Genomic DNA, 7795 nt, shown 5'->3' on the forward strand with positions numbered 1-7795 from the left:
TGTGTGTGTGTGAGAGAGAGAGAGAGAGAGAGAGAGAGAGAGACAGAGAGAGAGAGAGAAAGACAAACATACAGACAGCACGCAAGCACGTTTTGGGACTGAAACCAAGGCTGAGCTGGGAGTTTAACCGTAAATATCCATCCATCCAAAACTGCATTGTATCATAAACACGCAGGAGATGAAAGCCTTTTTTGCTAGAACCACCACTAGATGGCGTAAGTGCAGAACCCATAATTGCGTGTTTACCGGCGTCCTACTGCTAGCAGAAGAAACAAACGTGCATAACTGCTGCCACTAACGACAGAAGTGCGCTGGTGGAAGGGTTATGTGCTCTATCCTTTAAGAGAGCCGTTTCGCTTATTGTCTGTAACTGTATAAAGGATTCGTGGTAGACGTGTGTTTCGCTTGGGGATTTAAGTTTTTTTTCCCAATCTATTGTGCGCAACTTGATCTGAAGCTAGGCTGTATTTCACCGTACGTGGGGTTTTACGGTGAATCCGGACGCACATATCTGGACATGTGAGTATCTATAAGGTAACGCCGATTAAATAATTATGTAATCTAGACTTTTCAGGCTTCAATGTGGTATAAAGGCTGCTGGGAAACTAATCTGGAGTGAGTTGGCTTTGTGTTTTTCTGCTCGGATTAGTTGACGTTTGAATGTGCACAGTGTTCTTAGGGGATGTTTTTCCCCGGTAACATTAGCTGTTAATTTCTCTTTATCTAACTGTACACGTTAAATCCCTGCAAAACCAGCTCATTGTGTAACTCGCTGTTTGGATGGCGTTAGGTCGTTTTGAAAGGTTTTTCTGAGCAAAACAACCGGCCAACCCAGAACTAACTTACGATAGTTAGCTAGCAAATGTATTATTTTATTCGGTTCGAGGATAAATACAACAGGTTTGTTGTTTTTTTTATCTGATATTGCAAGTGCCTCATTCTTTGTGTCCGTTTCGGTTTTTTGTGGGGGGAAATATGTTCGGGCGACTCTAAGCGAGCTAGCGTAACTAGTTAGCTGGTATACCCTGGTTAGATAGTGTGCTATGAACTAGGTCTGGCTAGGATACCAGTGTGGTACTGGATCCACGCACATGTTGCTTTAGCAATGAGCGTTTTGAAATAAAGAAACACAGATGTATGTTTTAACCTAATTAATTGGATGGATGGCTGTTGTTTTTCCAGCTCGGTCACGCTGGCTGCAGATGCACACGTGGTCTGTGTATTTGGGTAGCTGGATATTTTCGATGGTCAAACTACACCCGTCTGCCTGGTCCGTTCATGCACGGCAGGCTTTGCAGTTTGGGGTTTTAACGCAGCCTCACGCGTGTGCGCGAACCACATTTATTTTTTCTAGCCTAAAAGGTGTGCGTGTGTGCGTGTGTGCGTGTGTGTGTGTGTGTGTGTGTGTGTGTGTGTGTGCGTGTGTGCGTGTGTGTGTGTGTGTGTGTGTGTGTGTGTGTGTGCGCGCCTGTGCCTTCTGTCACATATTTTAGCCTGCTTGCTGGCACATGTACCCAATAAACCCAGTTGTGGCCATGGCAACAACAGGATATTGCTCTTCACCAGTAGTGGAGCTCTGTCAACCATGATGTTGAGTTAATTACACAGAGTCCTTCTAATAGAAGTAAATGAGCAAGCATGAGTGGCACATATAGGTTATAAATCTATTATAATTATATAATATATATAACTATTATAATATTCATGTTCACATCGAAATGATCCATAATGTAGCCTTTTCTTTGTCTCCTCTAGAGTTCAGCTCGAAGGCTACAACTTCAGCATGCACTCACACACTCCTTGTGTGGTGGTGTGAGAGATGTTTGTTGTGGGGGGATTTTTCTTCTACCTCCACTCCCTGTCTGACCCCATTTTTCTTTTGTTCCTTTTTCTCCTCCAGTTGAAGCTTTTGTGTTAAGCTTATATGTGAAGTCTCATTTAAAAATATTTGTGATTAAAAAGATTCTTAACAAGAGCGCTGCCAATAGGGCCATTTTTGTGTGACCCAAGTATCTCTTCATGGCCCAATACTCTTGATGCTCATCTAAAGCCTTGTTTTCAGAACCTTTTAAAGAGAATATTTTGGAACGCCTGTCAAACCTGGTTTAACTTATTTGTTTCTGCCCATGGCTGTTTCACTGGTTGAAATGCCAACTGGAAAGTCTTCCCTGATTGGTTATTCCTGAACTTGACTGGCTTGTACCAGTAAAAGTCTTATTTGCTACTGTGCTGATATGATTGGCATTCTGCCTAGCTGCTAAGGGGATGCTTTTGGCTGCGTCAGGGTGTTTTCAGCTGTGTAGGTGGTGAAGGCAGTGTTTGGTTTTTTTCAGTTAGGAACAAGCACTTTGTGCAAAGCACAGATCATGAGATGAATGAAAACCAGCAACACCTTGTAAAACCTTCATGGCTTGGTCAGTAAGACTGATCCAAAAAGACAAATCCAGTTTAATAAAAGGAGGCTCACTGATCTAGGCTTGTCTAAAATCTCAGATCCAGACTGATTAAAATGAATGAATCAGAAAGACTTTCTTGAACTGACAGTCTAAAAAGACTGTGCAAGACTGATCCACAAACACTAAATCATTGCGTTCAAGTTCTCTCTAAAACCACAAACAAGACTGCTATCTCTAACACTCATCTTTTACTAAGAAATTCAGATACTACAGGTGCATTTTTTTTTTTTCAGTGTGATCTATGAATTCAACCTTCAGGTCATTTTAAAGCAGATCTCTTTTACTTTAATGTGAATGTCTTGCAAGTCTTTACAATACTTTGAAAAAAAGAACATCTAGATAATTACAGGATGTGTAGTGTGTGTGTGTGTGTGTGTGTGTGTGTGTGTGTGTGTGTGTGTGTGTGTGTGTGAGTGAACGTGAACTGGAATGTGCTGGCTTAGGTTGTAAGACATATCGTCATGTTCTTTTTCAGAAGGAAGTAATTAGAGGAATATGAAGTGAATGGGAGAGGAATAACCCCCACCCCTATGTGCTGTGTTTTCAACAATGCAGTAGGGTTAAGTCTTTAGACTGTCTTGTCTTGTACTGTGAAGTTGGACCCCTGCATTTTGAAACACCTTGTAGGTGTTTAGTTAGTTTGTTGCCCATCTATTGTTGGGCACAGTGTGTTTTAGACATCTTCTAGCCTATTACTAATGATCAATGACTAGTGAAGTAAATTAGATTGTTCTCAAATTACCATGAATTTTTATTAAATTACAATCAGGTGAACTGAAAACCCTTTTACCACTTATAATATTTTTTTTTAATTACAAAGTTTCTTATAGAGTGATTAAAACTGAATAAATCACAAAAAGAATAGCTTAAAATACAAAATGAGACAATTAAAGAGTGCTCAGTAAGGCAGACATACGGGACCTCTGTACTACATATGCAGCTATAAGAAACCAGCCAGTGAAGTGCATGACCTCTCACAGAGCTCATGGGTTTTCATCTTCCAGCACAAGAGCCACTGTGTCACTCTGTGAGTGGTAGATATAACTAATCTTCCTACCTCTAAGAAGTCTGTTCTTCAGACATCTTATGTTTTAACTGATATATCAGGTTTCAGCTTGTTGTAATTATAGTCTGACAGATTGTAGTATTGTGTTTCAACCAACACCTCTTCAGGCTGATTATTGGGTTGCACTGGGTTCTGTTTTGTGTGTGTGTGTGTGTGTGTGTGTGTGTGTGTGTGTGTGTGTGTGTGTGTGTGTGTGTGTGTGTATATCCAGGGAGGTCTTTTGTATTTTTTGTATCTCTTGATGTTTTTGAACAATTTATTTTAGATTACTAGAGAGAGTTCTACCACTTGCCTGTTCTGCTTTTGCTTTTTGTTTTAACTGTTCAGTGTCTTCATGGGGATTACTTTTAGCAGTGTAGCACAAGATAATTATATAAGAATTTAAAATATTACTTAAAAATGGATGTTCTCTGATTAACTTTGAGTGCAGCAGCAGGGCTGCTAATAATCTTTGGCCGAATGCCTGAGTTGAGTAAAACGTGACGTTGGGACAGCAGCAATAAAAATACTTGCCAGGTTGGACCAGTTTATGGTGGGGTGGAGGCGCAGTGTGCCATGCATGTTAAACCCATGGTAACTGATGCGAAACTCAGTTCAATCAAATATTTAAACCCTCGTAACTGATGCCAAACTCAGTTCACACAAATATTTATCCCCTCATCATTCAAAAAATGGTCTTATGCATTCACTCCTCCAGTCAAAACAAACCAATGATCTGTTGACGAATGATGTCAGAACGAGATGTGCAGGAAAATGGTGAAGTGCAAATACAAAGCACAGTGAGTGCAGCTTTATTCCCTCATCGGTGGGTTTTGACCCTTCTGTACCTGAGATGTTTGTAGGGAATAGCCTAATAAAGTTCTTTTTTGTAAGAACTACACATTTTAGAAATCGCTTGACAAATCTGTCACGATGTGTAAAACTGAAAAAAAACCACTAGTGATTCTAGAGTGCAAGCAAAAGATGAACAGTGAAACTGATTCCATTTGACCAAGTTAATCACAAAAGCTTATCACATGGTTAAAAGAGAAAGATGTTTATTTAACCTTTGCTTATTTACAACAAAAAGAAAATAAGTACATTGTTAGTATATATAATTATTTTAAGAATAAATAACCTTAACTAAATATATTGGCTTATGTGGGCTTATTAATATGTGAATAACAATTTAAAATACAAAGACTTGTTTGGGACAATGGGAGTTTGGTTCGGGACGGTGGTTTTTCAGTTTTTTTCTGGCCGCTTGCACTATGGGGCAAGTTGGGGGGAGTTCCTGTTTGTTTGTTTTGTTTTGTTTTGTTTTTATATAGTGCAATAAACAAACAATATTCTATTGTAAGAGATTAAGTTTAAGGCTCCTCTCTTCTGTTAGAGGATTTGACCGCATCACTTCATCCGCATAGCAAGCCACATCATCCCTGGCTAGGTAACGGGGAAAATATCACCTTGCGTGCCATATCCAACCCTGGACTGACTCCATCTCAATGTCTCCACATGACTCTTCCATTGTGTGATGAAGAATCAGGAGGGCATGTGGTTTCCAACACCAAGCCAAAAAGAATTCCTCAGTCAGAGTGAGGGGACAGTTCTGGACCAGAGAAGCCTGGTGAGAACTAACATTATCCCAGATGTTCTCCAGTCTAAATAAACATATGGATGCCAACAGGTGACTCAGGTTGTACTGTGCCTTTAAGGCATGTTTACAAAGGTTAAGGTTTTGGTGCTTTTGTCCTGGTATTCACTTACAGTGTATGAGTAGTCAGCAGAAACAGTAATTCACTAACTATTTAAATTCAGCATGGTGGGACATTCTTGACCCCTGCTAAAAGGCTTGGTTCATTGGTTGGTTTGTGGAATTTCTTTTTCTTTGGGCTCCGCAGTCGACCTCCTCATGGTTAAATCTGTTACACAGATTGGAGCACAATTGGTCAGTACTGGCGGGTGTATGCGGCTCTTTGATTGTTGAACCATGGTTTGGCTAGATTGTCCTTTTCAGTTATCACTGACTGGTTTATGACTGCTGAGTGTCTTTTCTGTAGGCTCTCTTTCTGCTGTTTACACTGTCGCATCAAGCTTCCAAGATGGTGATTGGAGTTTTTTCTCTGATTTGAATTAACCAATTCTAAAGTCAAGCTGAATAAATGGTTTAACACTAGATATTTATTGCATTTATTTTTAACAGCTGAGTGACGATGCATCACGTTGAGGTCCTGCCATGCTGGCGATTCTAAGCTATAGTATGTTATGGGGCATAAACGTTATACTTGCTCAAGAGGCCATATGATTTAATTTCTGAGGTAACAGTGAAATATTTTGGTGGGTTGTTTTTCTGCTGATTGCTGTGGTTCATTAGAACATGCAGAGAACACAGGAATGTCAGGATGCTCAACTCTATACAAAAAATTGGAATGGTGTGATTTTGCTATCTATGTTGCGAAGTATCGAAAAGGCCAGTGATAGTGTGATAACTATTTGCAAACAAATGCCCTAATAAAAGCTCCTTTTCTAACCTTGGTGATGATGCTCACAATTTTTCTAACCCACACAGAAAGATGGCAGGAACACACAACAAGGCCCTTTGTCTCTCAGAGACCGTCATGGGGTCATTGCTGTGGTCACGCATTTATTTACATCCCAGTGCAGATTCTATTATTTTGTTGTTATGGAGAGTCCTCTGTTTTAGTAAACTCATGCATGTGCGGAATGCTTCTATTACCTTCGCAGTAAATGGATTAAGTTGTAGGTTGATGATGTTTTAGATGTTGAGGTAAATATTCCATACATGTGTTCAGCACGTCCTTGTATGTCACATGCTCATTAAAGGATTTCAGCTGAACAGTGTGTTTACCTGTGCAATTTATAGTTTCATGGTTGCTCACTGATTCCCTAGTGCAGGAGTTGCTCAGGACATCTGTACAGCAGACAGCAGAATTTGGCTAAACTGCTACATACTGGTATGGGACTTTACATGATAGACCTTAGCGTATCTTAACATACAGACTATCTAGCTTTGCTTAAATATTAAATGCTTGTCAGATGTAGGTACAACTGACATTTTAGTGAAAATTTTGAAAAGATTTATTAATCCATTTTCTTTAAACTGTGTCCAGTTACAGTCACATATTTTTGGTTACTCAGCCTACTTATCATATTTCTTATCAGTACACCCTCTCAAAGCAGACATTCTAGTTCGAGTATTATAATGTACAATGTTTTGTCAATTTGCTAGCTCATTATGAATGGACATTTTATTCAGAGACATTTCTTGGGATGGGTAAATTTACTTATGTTCCAGTAAATTCTTGCTGGAGCAAAGGTTTCAATCCTTATACTTCTACTACCAGTGGCAGCTCAAATTTCCCTGTCAGACTCTCTTCTGATTCTCCAGGGCCCTTCAACTTCTCCACTGCCCTTCTATAACATCTTGACACATGGGTCAAAATTGGCTTGTGTTACCCTGTCAGCAGTGTAGTAATATGATGACCAAGTACTACTCAGTGTAGTACTAGATGACCAAGACCGGAAATGGAATGGTTGTGTAGCAAAAGATACATGTAATGTACACACTTTGGAATCACTGAACTGGTCTTCTGATTGCAGTGACTCAATGGAGCGACATGTCTCGCTGGGCCTGTGGGTCAGGTGACCTCACTGACAGGATGACTAGAAATCTTCTTCTTTTCTTGTGTAATTGGTAATGACCATAAGGGAACTATTGTGGACAGTGTGCGTACACACACTCATGATGAACTTTAGAAACAACTTGCTTCTTTTGAATCCTTGTATAGTACATTTCAAATTTATACTATTCTTCTCTTGTGCTCTCTCTCTCTTATATAAAATTGGCTAAATGTACTTGGACTAACAGTCCAAGTTATAGTCTTCCATTCTGACATCACTTCACAGTTATAGTCCTCCATTAAGTCTATTAATTATTCTATTTCAGCAGGACACCACCCATGTTCCGCACAGAATCTTATTGTAGATAATCTGTTCCAACTGTTTTTCTTCCTTCTTCAGATTCCACCCAATAATAGCGTTTGTATGAGATGGATGCTGGTAGATATGAAGTAACTGGCAGATGTGGAAGACTGCTAACAAGTTTTGTGTATTAAGTATACAAGTATTATTACATTTATAGCATTTAGCTGATGCTTTTATCCAAAGCAACTTAGAATTATGACTGAGTACAGCTTGAGCAATTGAGGGTTAAGGGCCTTGCTCAGGGGCCCAACAGTGGCAACTTGGCAGTGGTGGGGTTTGAATCAGCAGC

At 39.7% G+C, this 7795-nt stretch overlaps 1 protein-coding gene across 2 annotated transcripts in view; it reads left to right on the forward strand.

Moving 5' to 3' along the window:
• The first annotated feature begins 274 nt into the window (after window positions 1-274).
• sema4ab (sema domain, immunoglobulin domain (Ig), transmembrane domain (TM) and short cytoplasmic domain, (semaphorin) 4Ab) overlaps window positions 275-7795 on the forward strand; it is a 24551-nt gene continuing 17030 nt past the window's right edge. For both annotated transcript variants that reach the window (XM_027027814.2, XM_027027815.2), the window contains exon 1: window positions 275-519. The gene's annotated coding sequence lies outside the window, so the exon portion shown is untranslated. The remainder of the gene's footprint in view (window positions 520-7795) is intronic.

The sequence above is a fragment of the Electrophorus electricus genome, chromosome 8 (genome assembly GCF_013358815.1).
Source record: "Electrophorus electricus isolate fEleEle1 chromosome 8, fEleEle1.pri, whole genome shotgun sequence".
Classification (NCBI taxonomy): Eukaryota; Metazoa; Chordata; class Actinopteri; order Gymnotiformes; family Gymnotidae; genus Electrophorus; species Electrophorus electricus.